Source organism: Phaethon aethereus (genome assembly GCF_964289735.1).
Source record: "Phaethon aethereus genome assembly, chromosome: 14".
Lineage (NCBI taxonomy): Eukaryota > Metazoa > Chordata > Aves > Phaethontiformes > Phaethontidae > Phaethon > Phaethon aethereus.
The window spans coordinates 15,860,566-15,874,776 of NC_138590.1; positions in this window are offsets into that span (position 1 = coordinate 15,860,566).

Here is a 14,211-nt window from a genome sequence, read left to right on the forward strand (position 1 = left end):
CCTGCCTTTAACAGAGCTCGATGCTGCGGTGTTGAATTTAAATGGATCTCAATCTCATATGCAGCAAATGCCAGGATATAAACTGGGGGTTTTGGAGCAAATCTTTTATCTGGCCTTTTTTTAAGGACTGTTTCATTTAAAATTGCACTCGGTGGAAATCGGGCTCTTAGAAATCAGAAAATAAGCTGCCTCCTGAGTGACAGCTACAAGGGAACAGGCGAGGTAAGACATTAATTTGTTTGATTAAATCTTTAAAGAGTTTACTCTGAGAGTGCAGGCAGCCCTGCAGATTATAGCAGGGGAACAGTGGTGGGCAAAGGCATTATTTAGATAGAGCCCACGTGCTATCTTTCATTTTTCTCAGTCTGTAACTACTAGTACATAGGATAAAAACAAAACCAAAACAGAAGTTGTAGAATTAACATGCTATTTTTTCCTCCTTTAGGGTGATAAAATAGTGCAAATGACTGATGGCAACCGAAGTGCCTCCTGCCGCCACCAGCACCCTGACATCGGAGCGCCAGGGAGAAATCCAGCAGCATAAATCACCGCGCCAGGAGCGATCAGCTCTGTGGCTTGTGCTCTGAGAGAAACTACACTTTATCTGGAAGGAACGCCAGCATTTGGGCAACATAAATTGTGCCTGGATCAGGCTCTTATCAGGCTATTTAAAGATGCATGGCTCATATTTCTGTAACACCGCTGAAATAAGGACCCAAGGCAGCCACATATCAAACTTGTTGGCCAGAAGTTAAAGTCTGACCCTAAGTTGAAAACCCAAGTGTTGACTGTGGCCATGGTATTTACAAGTAGTTTCTAAAGCTCCTATGGATATTTCAGGATTTCTGTGATACTAAGTTATTGCTGGCGGGGAAGAGGCATAGCAGAGCCAAAGCCTGGTTCCACGTTGCCAGTTTAAGAGGAAGCCACTCAATACAAACCTGAACCCATGTTCAGCAGGCACCAAGAGTCTTGCTGTGTACAAACCATTGAACATTGACAGGTTGTATGCCGAAAACATCCCAGCCGTTGACCCAGACACTGCTGAGCCTGTAAAATTTTCCCTTCTGTGTGTGGCTGCTGGAGAGGATTCCCCAAAATAGCCCAAAATAGCCTTTTTTTTTTTTTTTTTGATCTTTGGGCAAAGCTGCACCGGAGTTGAGGATCTGTAGCCAACCTGACCCAAGCATGACTGAATTGGCTGAGGATTTAATAGTGTGAAGGTGGCACATCTCTCAAACTGGGGCATTGGCTGCATTTGTGGCCACAACAGTATGGCCCAACTCATCACACTGGGTAATTTCTTCAATTTCTGTGGCTTACCCGTGGAGCAAAGTGTGTCTCAATGCCTTGAGCTTGGTCTTCTCCATCATCAGTGGAGATCAGCCCATTTGCTCACTGGTGGCAGGAATACGTGGTGGGTCTGTCCTGTCCCCACACGAAGAGATGACAAATTGCAACCCACCACCCCTGTAGGGATGCCAGGAGCCTCATCCCCCCAGAAGGGCTCCTTTAGTGTCAGGTCTTCAAAATACGGCAGCAACAGCAAACCCCAAATGGGAAGGAAACAAATTAGCTCCAGACAAATTGGCCACATTTGGCAACAGGGGATTTAGATTCGGGGCCCCTGGCCACCCACTGGCTCTGGGGGACGAGGTGGGAGCAGGGATGCATGAAACATTCCCAGTGCAGCAGGATTTGTGCTCCGCATGCGGGCTGGGGCTGGAGCGGAGATGGTGAAGAGGTTCCGGTCAGTGCTGCAGTGCAGGATGGCGTTTAGTAAAATAATTTTTACCTTCCCGAACATTAAAGCAATGCTGAAAGCACACATTCAGGATAGAAACAGGTTGGAGGCACTGAAGTTTTTAATCATGTTAACGAGCTCTGTTTTCATTAGGGTTAAGAGACTGAAACATCTCCATTTGTCTCCATGCTTCTGCTGAGTCTCCAGTGAAGCCCCGCTCGCAGGCAGCCGCTCACGCAGCTCCTGGGAAGTGGCTGCCCTGTCACTGGCCAGTTCTTGCCCCCGTCGGATAACATGAGCACATTTATTTAAAACAATAGTAATTAATGTTTGGGGTTTTTTCCCTTCATTTTTTCTATCACAGAATCACTAGGTTGGAAAGGACCTTCAAGATCATCAAGTCCAACCATCAACCCAACACCACCATGTCCCCTAAACCATGTCCTGAAGCGCCACATCCGCACGTTTTTTGAACACTTCCAGAGATGGTGACTCCACCACCTCCCTGGCAGCCTGTTCCAATGCTTGACCACCCTCTCGATGAAGAAATTTTTCCTAATATCCAATCTAAACCTCCCCTGGCGCAACTTGAGGCCATTTCCTCTCGTCCTATCACTGGTTACTTGGGAGAAGAGACCAACACCCTCATCGCCACAACCCCCTTTCAGGTAGCTGTAGAGAGCGATAAGGTCTCCCCTCAGCCTCCTCTTCTCCAGACTGAACACCCCCAGTTCCCTCAGCCGCTCCTCATCAGACTTGTGCTCCAGTCTTACACTTCATTTGCAGTGCAGCAGGAACACGGCAACACAGGTTTTTACTTTATTTAATGACTCTGAACGCAACAGTTCTCCGCCAGCCCAGGGGCTGCGATGCGCCGGCTGCCACAGGGGAACAGCTGAAGCAGCGGTTTATTACCTGAGTTTCCTCCCCAGAAACAGGAGGTTGGCTTTTCATAAAGCAAACGTTACCGAGGGGGTAAGGTTGCTGCCCACCAGGGACCTGGACCCCTCCTGAGACACGTTAGGGAAAGCCACGCTGCCGGGGGCTGGAGCCTCCCGAAACCCCTGGCCCGGTGGTGCCCTCAGCTGCATTAATCACTTCAGGGCCGATAATCCCACAAAGCCTTTGCCCAATTTGCTGCCCAGAAGGAGGGATGAGCTGGGTACAGAGTTTGGCCCTCCACCTAACGGCCCTGGGGTGGGCAGGTATAAATGAGGGGCAGCCCCTGAAATTAGGTGTATCTGGTGTGGGTGAGGTTGGAGGTTGTGTTGTGTTGTGTTGTGTTGTGTTGTGTTGTGTTGTGTTGTGTTGTGTTGTGTTGTGTTGTGTTGTGTTGTGTTGTGTTGTGTTTGTTGTGTTGTGTTGTGTGATGATACTAAAGATTTTTGTCTTGGTTGCAAGTTTTGAAGGGCAGAAGTGGCTGTGGAGCTGCAGAATTGTACCCTTAAGCTGACCAAAGGAGAGACCAGGTGAGAAGTATTTCTTAAAAATTAAGCTCTTTAAGGTAAGAAACTGCAGGATGGCTCAGTGTGTTTAAACGCCTCACCAAGCACCCAAAAATCTGGTGCCAGGTCTGTCAATGGATGGGGTGTGGGGTGAGCATCCTCCTTGTGCGAAGGATGGCCCAGGTGGGAGGAGGAGGTGGGATGTCCCCTGGTTCGGTGGCCACACGGCAGGGTGGGGGGCATTCGGAGCGGGGCTGTGTGTGACCTCAGGATCTGTCCCTTACCACAGCTGTAAGGAGCAGTGTCCTCAGCTGCTCCTTGTCCCTGTCCCACTGTCCCCATGCAGCAACAGCTATCCCCGATGGGCGCCGTGTTGTCCTGTGCCTGCAAGGAGAGCTGCTGGGGAGGTTAACTGGGGACAGTCTGCGCCACAAAAAGGCCACAAGCGACTGCTCTGATGGGGCTGGCCCCAGGGATGGGGAAGGTGCTGATGCTGCCATGGGCAAGCTGGGAACCCTCCCTAAAACTGAGTGTCTTTAAACCACTGCCGAGCTGAGGGGTTTGGGTTTTTTGGAAGCCTTTGGCATGGAAAAGGGTAGAAATGGCCAAATGACACTACTGCTGTCAGAGGGAGAGTCGGAGGCTCTCAAAAGCCTTAGAAGGACTTCGCTACAGGTGGCAACTCGGAGCCTCCCACCCTGGCCTGAGGTTCATCATTCCCTGCAGCTTTGTTCCCTTGTGTCTGGCTTACGAGAGGGGGTTTGGCCCGTGTCCCTCCGGGAGCCCCGACCGCGCAGACGTGGCGCGTGCCAGCCTGCTGGGCCGGACTCGCTTGGTTTGCGGGCGCTGGCTTGGCCGAGGTGATGGTTCCTGGCGACGCTGAAGCATCACTGTTGTGGATGGGGCGGCTAATGAGTGTGAACGTCACCCACTTTTTATTTGCAATTAATGCTGGTTTTGCTCCCTGAACTCTTGCTTTCTTCAGTGCATGCAGGCCTGTTCTGAATCATTAACCTGACAGCCGGTGAATAGTAGCCTTTATCTGTTGTCTCCAAAACAATAAAAGTCCTTTCGTGGAAAATGAATGGAAGATCAGGTTACAAAAAAAATCCTGCAGGCATACTGTGGTGAGGCACTGAAAAGCCCGGGTCCCTCCCTTGATCACATCGCCCTGTTATCCACGCAGGTACCGGCAAAAACAAGACCCCAAGTTAATAAAGCCGTAGCTGAAAGGCAACTGAACAATACATGGGACGAGTGGTGACGTGGATCGGAGGAACAGGGCTGTGAGCGGAAGGGAAGCAAGGCGGTGGCAGCGGCGGGTGCCTCAGCAGAAGGGCAGAGGAGCCCTTTGCACGGGGCAGTGTCGTCTTGTCCCCATGAACACACCCCACGGGGCAGCAGGGCTCTGCTCCGCGGCTAAAAATGGCCAAGTGCAGGCGTGGCCAGTGAGCTGCCCCGAAATGATCCTTGCCTTTCTCGGGCTGGGTTTGCACCTAAACTTTGCTCTGCGAAGGCCCTGAGTGTTTGTGATAACCCAAAGCTGTTACAACACGTACCCTGCTGGCACCCCGCTGCCATGGCTGCTGGTTTTACCCCTGTGCAGCTCCCTTGGGCCTGATCCGTTCCTGCCTTCGTCGTGTTTGGGCTACCTGAAGGCGGCAGAGCTTTGCCGGCTTGTGTCAAGGTCTGACCTCCTGATTTCGGTTTGCTCTAGGGCAGGATGTAGCTGGGTGGGTGCTTATGAGCACCCGTGCAAAGAAAGTGGGAGTGATGACCTGAGGGTGTCGAGGGTTTGGTTGACAAATGATGTGGTCACTGTAAAATGGCAGATTCTCGACACAAGCTCTGTCCTATAGCTTGTCCTGCATCTGATGACGCACGGGTCTTCTAATGTGGTCAGCGGTGGAGAACAGGAGCTGGATAACCAGCGTGTGCAAATTTATACAGCTTGGCAGATGGAAAGCAAGCGTGTTTCCCACGATTCTTGTCAAAACGACGGTGCTGGGACAAATCCAGAGGCGCTCTCCTGAAGCCATAGCAGAGGATCCAAGTTCACGTGGTGGTGCTGAGAACAGGATGATCCTGCCGAATTTTTGTGGCAAGTCTTTGCAGAGCAAAGAGTTCCTGTAAAGCAAATGGCCCTGAGCTGTAATTTAATTGCATTTCTGTTTTTCTTTTTTTTATTATTATTCCAGAAGCAGTTTGGATTCCCGTGATATTCTGCTGTTATATGCATATGTAGGAAACAGTCTGGCAAGAGCCAGCTTACTGTGTAGAAAGAAACATCCTGGAGGAATGGGTGCTGCTGGGGTGAGGTTCAAACCTTGTTTCCCCACACAAGTCCTTCCAGCTGAAGGAAGGGTTGAGGCAGTGGAGCAGCAGGTAACATCTCTGCTCCCACCGAGAGCGTCCCTGCTGTCCCGTAGCTTTGGCTCTAGGTTGTAGGGAGAACTTGTGGGATTTCTGGGTGGCGTGACCCAAAAATGTGCAAGATGCAGCATGAGGGGGTGAGAAGCAGCCTTCTACCCCCCCCCAGACACCACAGAGCCACCTGCTCTCCCTGGGGTTGTGCCACCAGCACCACCTGAGCTGCCCCTGGGAGGGGTCTGGGGAAGGGCTGGGAGCAATATCCCTCCTGCCCATGCTGGTGAGGGGCCTGGATCCAGTCAGCTGCCCCGATGGCTGCAGATGCAGTTGACGTGTTTAGGATATCCCCTCTGCTGTCATCCTGCCCTCTGACAGCGCCCTGCATTGCAGGGAAACCCATCCTAATGACCAAGAAATTCCTTGTCTAATCCTTGCATCTCACCCATAATAGACCTTAAACAGCCTAAGTGTTATTGACCGCTGCCAAGGAACAGTCGCAGAAGCATCCCCATTAATGAAAACAAATGTCAGGAAATTCAGATATTCTTCCCAAGGACAGAGTGCAGGGTGGTTGCAAGCTGGAGCCGAGGGAAGAATAAGGCACGTTCAGTTCTGCAGGGGTTCAGTGTGTGCAGGGACTCCAGAGACTTCTGTACTGCTGGGTTGTTATGTGGATAGAGAGAGGAGGGCATCTGCATTTCCAGGGACAAAATAGGGAAACTGAGGCACAAGGCATCAATATCACTACCCTAAATGGCCATAGACCCATCTGGTGTGTTTGAGGTGTTGCAGATGATGAAAAGGGCTTATCTGAGCCTCATGTCTTTGCAGCGTAAGAGGAAGTGATGGAAAAGATGTGTTTTCATTTCATGCTGTTGCGTTTCATGCTTAAGCAACAGCAGTGGATGCAATTTTGGGCTGGTTTCGGGGCTTTGGCCTGTGCTGGCAGCCTGTGAGCTGGGATTAGGGCAGCCTGTGCTGCTGGGGCTCTCCCAGTCCTGGTGCCTGGCTGGGCAATGTGAGGCTCAGGCTTCCCAAAGCTCCCCGCTGCCCCTGGCTGCTCGGGGTCTCTGGTTTACCTCTCCTGCCTACCTTCTGCTGTTCAACTTGGAGCTTTCTGGGGAGAAGTTCAAGTGTCCATGAAATTTGAAGGTAAAAATGTCCCAGCAGCTTGCTGAGACAGAATCACTTGAGGAGCAAAAGGAACCTATAATATTTTGTCCTTGTTTGCCATTTTAAGTATAACACCCCTCTGCTTTTCTTGTTATTGCAGCGTAAGTATTTAGTAAAGCATTAATCTTGCTTGTCAGTAATAACATGCAAATTAAACACCTGCTCTAGGAATCTGTAGTGCTTTGTTCTATTAGATGGTATTGACATGTCAGATATTTGGACTTTAATTCAGAAAAATGGTGCCATTTTCATTTCTCTCTCCTAATGAAGAATGAAGGTGTGCACTGATACAGGGCTGCCCACAGCAATGCAGCTAAAAGTGAAAAACAATACTTAATATAGCCACTAAATTACATGTGACATCTCATTTAAAGATAAACAGCCTGAAGGCATATGTCCAAGTGGCACTGATGAAATTTTTAAATGTTCCTTTGAATCCTCATTTAAGCAGCGATTTGGTAGTGAAGGCACTGTGCTGGCTGGGAGATGTGAAGTGATGCTTCTCTAAATGTGAACCCAAATCAGAAGTAGGAGACAGCTACGAGTCATGAGCGACACAGATCTGGGTTCAGCCAGACATTCCCCTCCAGTCCCATGGGAAAACGGGAGCTGCACCCAGTAGATGGTGGCCATAAGCTGGGGCTCTTGCGCTGCGAGACACCAAAGCTCACTTGTCCCATTTGCAGAGCTGGGCTCTTGAGGGCAACACCGGTAGCAGATGGTGGGATGGCACAGGTGTGTGCTTCAGCCTCGCAGAGCTGTACGTGCACTGTGCACAATGTTGCATGCTCTCGTGAGCTGCGGGTTGGACACTGCTGAGCCTCTGCTGTGTCACATCTGCCCGTCTTGCTCTTCAGCTTCCCAGCATCTTCTGCTTTCTGGAGAAGCTCTGATCCACATGGAGAAATGCTCCTTAGCAATTTAAGCTACACAACCAACCTTATCTCAGGAGGTGGGTTTCCCTCTGCATGTGGGAGCAGAAGGGATGGTCACTGGGAGCTCACTCCCTGCCCTAAGGGATGACCAGTTACACCTGCCTTTGCAGACAGTCACCCATTCAATCTGTGCCAAAGAACCTCCTGGCTGGACACCTCACAATCTTCCAATCTAATCCAGTGCTTTGCCCTCCTTAGCTGCAGGGAGACCTTCTCCCCCAACATTCACTCTGTATCCCCTTTGCTGTGGTTCAAGCTCATTTCTTCCCAACTGATCCCTCGCAAGCGTGGAAACCGGGTCCCATCTTCCATCTTAGTAGGGAAGCTTTCTATGCATTGAAGCTCATTGCGTTTCTCTTGCTCTTTTCCAGCTAAATAGTCCCAGTTCATTCAGTCTTTTTCCACTGGTTTCCCAGACTGTTTTTGTTTTCCTCTGGACCTGTTGTGGTTGGCTTTGTGATGCTCAGCTAGACACAGTAATTAAACTGAGGCTCCTCCAGTGCAAAACAGAGAAGGAAGATCCCTTTTCTAGGGTTATGGTCCTGTTTCTGCAATAGAAAGTGCTGATCTTTCTTGTGTGGCAATCTGAGCCATCAAGAAGCAACTAATCCCTTGTTTGTGTGTGCAGCTGGGGCTTTTTGGTACCTTGCACAGCCTGTTCCTAGAGGCAGGCCCTGGGGCAAAGTATCTTGTGATAGAAATAAAGACTTGCAGAGGGAAGGCGCAAAATGCCATATTCTCCTATCAATGCTTGCCCATCTCTTGAAGTGACTGCTTGAATGGGTGTCTCTATGATGTTTTTCCATTGCTGTTCTTGGATGATAGCCTTTGATTTACTTTCAACTAATTTCTTTTGAAGAGTGCTCCAGAAATGAGCTCTGTGATTCATTTTTGTCCAGCTCTCCTAAATTTGCACCAGCAACTGTTCTTGTTGGCTTGCTTGTTTTCCCCCAGAATGTAGCTGGCAGCAGCAGGAACAAACTCAAGCAGAGGGTGCTTTTGTGGCCAGACACCAAACACACAAATGACCAGGATGCAGAGCTTCAGAAACATTCAGCAGCATGAAAAAGCCATACCACAGAGGCAAACAGCAGGCATTATTAGACCATTCCCCTCCAAATCTTTGATTAGTCACATTTAATGGGGTTTCTTCTCATGTTCTTGAGCTGCACAGCTATACTAGTGTTTGACCGATCTTCATGGTCACCTATTACCAGCTCTAGCCAACTCCCATACATTCACAAAATGTTTCTTTACTTCTCCTTGATAAATGTCAGGCTCAGTCTATAATGCAGCTCAGAATTTCCTGGTATGGGGTCACTTGGCATTCAGCACTTGGAAAGATCACATACTTCTACTTGTTCAGTCTTGATTTTGATCAAGAGAAGAGTTGATGTCATTTCAGCATTCCTGAAGCTCCCCCTCCCTTTTGGCTTTTTTTTTTTTTTTTTTTAAGAGTATAAAGCAATTCGACACAACAGGCTGAGCTTTGAGTCTTATTTTTGCATCTTGCAATGTGACAATATCCATAATAAACACAGGCTGGGATTGCTTGTGGAGAATGTACACTTATTTTGAATAGATAATTTTCTTGCTCCTCCAAAGATGTTTAAAATTTGCCTTTTAAAAACTAATAGAAATCAATGCATTTCCTCTCACATAAAATATTAAAAGCAGCTTGGGTTTTAGTCTTTAATAAATAGTTTGCACTCCCAAGGCTCTTTCCAGCAGAGAATGTGAGTACTTCGCAATCCTTTCCGGTGTCTGGCCATGCAACTTGCCTCTAGCAAAGAGTTCTTAATTCGCAAAGTACCTCTAGACGACGTGCAATTGTCAACCCAAAGCCCAGCGCTTTCTAATCATGGTTGGCACGAGCTTCCCCCTGCTGTCTTTCAAGCCGCAGGGAAGTCAGACATTTTCATACCCACTAAATCTCTGGGTATTTTGTGGTGGTGACAGCAGCCTGGTACAAGCTGGACCTACTCCACCAGCTAAGCAGGAATTGGATATTTCTAAGACCAGCTTCACTTATTTACGCCACTGAAGTATCTGGGTATGTTTATGGCCTTTAATTGACTTACCTCCCCCAGACCACGAGAAATGGGGCTTTTTCCATATTGCCTCTTGTCTGGCTGGGAATGGAGGCCTGGAGAGGGGAGGGGGCTGCCTGCAGAGAGCCCGAGGCAGAGCCACGGAGGTCTGAGAGCATCGTGGCCTGAGCTCTCCTCCAGTTTCTCATTCACCTTTCCCTGGGCTGTGCAGCCTTGTGACAAGCGAGGTTTAGCAAATCGTGTCAAGCTGAGGATTTGTTGGTGTGATTCTTTTGGTCTGACCGGGGTGGGGGAAAGCCAACTTATAAGAAGAACTCTCCCAGACCTCTCTTCAGCAGCAAATACTTGTGAAGGCTACAGAGGAGTCAAGGCTCTGCTGGGTTTCCTCCACCCTTACGTTTCTGCAACTGCGCCTGGGGTGTTGCTGTGCTTCACAGACGATGACTTGCTATATCTGGGTGGCTTCACCTCCTTTCCCCCAGCACGGTGCAGGCTATTTGGAAATGTTGAGGAACAGCAACCCCAGCCTGCAGATGGACCTCTGTGTGGCCCCACCACTCATGTCCACACCTCTCAAGAAAAATTAGATTTTATAAGGTGCTTAAAAGTCACTATTACAGTCACAGTTTGTGGGGCCCTTTGTGTATACTTTCTGATTTTCCTGACTTCCCTGCTTGGCAAGTCCAGAGCTCTCTTTGCACACAAATTGTGGCATCCTTTAGTTGGGTCTTTATGGGTGATAACTGCTGGGAAAGCTGGGGGAAAGTTGTGATCTCAGCTCATCGTGCTAGGGGAATGGGGTGTTTGAGAGACTCTGCTATAATGAGAAGTGAGTGAAAATGGCGACAGGGAATAGATTCCTAATTTAAATAATGAGCGTCCCTTGTTGCCTGACAGATGGTCATTTTCTGAGAAATGCAAAGTCTCTTTGGAGGGGTCAGATTGCTTGTGTTTACATGGAATAATGAGAGAGAGGCACCGGTCCCAACACATGCTGTGTTTTTCACATTTTTCCAGGGTATTCCCAGCTGTCTCTGAAAAGAGCAGATTTGATCCTTTGCAAACCTTATGTGGCTCTGACCACGCATTATCGCACGAAGAAATCGCACAGTAATGGGCGTGTCTCTGATATTCAGGCAGCCCTTATAATGCCCTTTAAGCATCTTTAGTCGCTAGAAAGGAAGCTTGATACTGATGCCAGAAAACATCTTGGGCCTGAGTGTGCCTTTACTGGTGCAGGGCTGGCTGCAATCCAATATCCAGTTATCTGCACGCCAGTGGTGTCTCCAGGACTTAACAAGTGGGAAGGCAGATGGATGGCAAAGAATTTGTTAAGGGGTAGGACACCTTCTTATGTACTTCCCCACTTGCTGTACCCACTTTTAATGTAAGAACTAAAGATCAGGCACTGATCAGGCAATGATGGAGAGCAGGAGGGGTTTTTTTGGGGGTACACCAGGAACTCCTTGCTGTTTCATGATATTTTAAATGGGATGGTGGCAGCTGTGTTGGGCATCGTTTCTGCTCTGACAGAGGTGTCTCAGTCCACCCGCTTCTCTGAAGTGTTCTGGTGCTTGCTGTCTTCATCATACAGAGCATAAAGCAAAGTGGCCTGTCCCAAGCCAATGGCCAGGAGTCAAAGATCCAGTTGCTTATGGATCATGCTCCCATGATGCCCAAGATCATGCTGCTTCTTGGCCAAGATCTCTTAGGTGCAGTTACAGGGTCTTTTGTCTACACAAAAGCATTCTAAAAAGTACAACTTGAATGAGCTGTTGAAGGAGTTCAACCACCCTTGAAGCCCCGTGGAGGAACTCTTATTGACAATTGGTGGCCTTAGCATGGTTTCTCTTACTGCACATAAATCACCATTTAGGCTGATGTTTTAGCACAAGGCCCTTACAGTCCCACTAAGCTTCTCCTGAAATGGGAAGGAAAACAAACCCTAGTTTTGAACGAAAGAACTCTCTTAATGACACAGACTACTTACCTGTTTTTCTGCCTCTTCCTGTACGCAAGTCCCTCATTCTGCCTCATTCCTCCCGATGCCAAGGAAGTGTGAAGACTTCTGTTGGGGAACACACAGTGATGACGAAGTCCCAGACAAGGGTGAATTCAACTTGCAGATTCCAAAACAACCCTCTTCTGACCTCCTTTCAGTAGTGCAGGGATAGATTTTGCTATTGCTTTTTTTTTAAAACAGTAAAAAAACTCGTAATTCTGAAAGCCTTGAAAGGGACAAACAAGTTTGGTAACACCAAAGGCAGTGACTTTCTTGTTGCTTGGCAGCTAAGAGATGCTCCCATAAAGTTCAGCAGTTTCATACATCCTCGACATGTGGTCTTTAATCTCTGGGTAATGATGTGTTTGGAAGAAGCCAAGTCAATCAACACCCATTTTTCACAATGCATCAACTACTAGTGTCAAATTCTGGTCTGCATCTTGTGCCAGAAAAAGGCTTGTTGTCACCTAAAGGGGGGAGTGTGCCATGTCAGGCTGCAAAATCATTTGTTCCCTGGACACAGCCCTAAATTATATATTCCCTGTCAAGTCTTGGAGACTGAAACCAAAGTTGTATTATGTTCCACCTACCCTGTGCTCAGACTGTTAGAGAAACAGGAGATCTGGGCCACATGGTGTCCCTGTTGAAGCGGATGAGCAAAAACCTCTGTTGGCCAATGCTACTTGCCAAGGGCACTGTGCATCTGGGAGGGAGTTCCCAGGGACCTCAAATTACTGGACAGTTCTCAAAATGTTGACCTGGTCTTCTGCATGGTTTCTGATGGCATACAGAGGCATTAGCTTTGCTCCGGCGTGCGTAAGCTGTTACAGCTTATAAAATATTTTCTTTAAAAAAATGGTTTTTAGCCAATTGACCTGCAACGAACCAAACCAGTTGATGTTTATCAGCAACATCCACGTGGATGGGATGTAATTACAGGGGTGGGAAGAAAAGGAGAGAAACTGAAAACAAAAGCCATCTTTAAAGGTCAGTGTTCTTTTCGCAGCTTTGCAGCTAAATTTAGAAGGTGGGGCAATTTTTTAGTAGGTGACCCAACTGGTCTGCAATGTCAAAGGCAGTGAAAAATGTGTGCGGAGACAAAAAAAAAAGGCTTCGTGCTATTCTGCACCCCATCCTCCATGCAGCCTGTATTTGGGCCCGGGGATGACACTTGTATGTATGCCTGGTGGTGGCATTCAGGAATGATAGAGGAGCTGGTGACAACCCAGAATGATCTACTGGTGTGCAATGGGATGCTCCCAAAGAACCTGCCCAGCTCCGTTGTGCTGTGTGTGAGTGCAGATAATGAAATTGCAGATAATGAAATGCCATGTACTTTCATTACACTTCCAAATATAAAGGAAACCTTCATTTATCTATGCCTGGAGAATCGGACAGAAAATCAGCATCAAAGAGAACCTCCTACTGAAAGCATTTGATGTTATAAAGGATAAAGAGCATCTGGCAGGGGCCTTAAAGGGGGGAAGTCTGACAGGCGTTCAACTGCTACTAGCAGTCCAGCCTTGCAGCCTGCAGTTTAAATGCTCTAAGAGTACGATGATAATGCACTGGGGCATTCAGAGCACAAATTGATGTTTTGTCTTTAGCTTTTTTTTTTTTTGGTTGCGCTAAGAATCTGCCCTGCAGCTCCTGGATTAATTAAATGCTGACAAGTCTGCTAGGATAGGAGCGGAGGATGTCTCCTGCCCTTTCTGTGGCGCACGGACCGGAGCGCATCGTGCCCCTAGGAAATGAGCTTGTTCCATTAGGCAAAATCAACAAGGCAGAAATCTCTATGAAATTCTTCTATTAAATCACAAATAGACTAAAAACCTATACCTGGTGACAGTGATCATTGCTTTTGTGGCCTGGACAGATGCTTGTGGGAGCATTTTGCTCAAATGGGCACGTTCACTTCTGCAAACACTGGCTTTACTTCACTGCTGTTCCGTACAGTGGCTGATTTTTCATTCCTTGGGCTAGAAGAACAAAACTTTATTTTGCCTCTGTGCCTATTCTGAGAAATCAGCCGCTTTCTGGAGTATTTAGAGTAACTCTGGTAAACTCATTCATGCAAACATTTGCCATAGAAGGTCATTTTCCTGCCAATAAATTTGGGCTCTCTCCCCAGGCAGGATGTCCGAAGTTTCTAACTTCTGTGGTTGCAGCATAGGCTTTTTCTCATCGCAGGAGTCTTTTTTTCTGATCCAAGCTTGGGACCTTCTGCCACAGTGGGGTGGGGATGGGTGAACAGCTCAAACATCTGCACAGCAAAGTGATACCAGTGCCCAAGCACCGCCGGAGATGGAACGTCAAATGTGCCATGCGTTTACTGTCCCTGAGCAGCTCAAACGGACACATGGCCTGCGGTCAACTTTTTTGTCATTAATCTTCTAGTATCAGAATATTCATTTTAGTGAGCAGATCTTGGGCTGCTTCTCAGCTGGGGCAAGGATCAGCAGGTCAAAATTGTCACGGGGAACCATGTCAG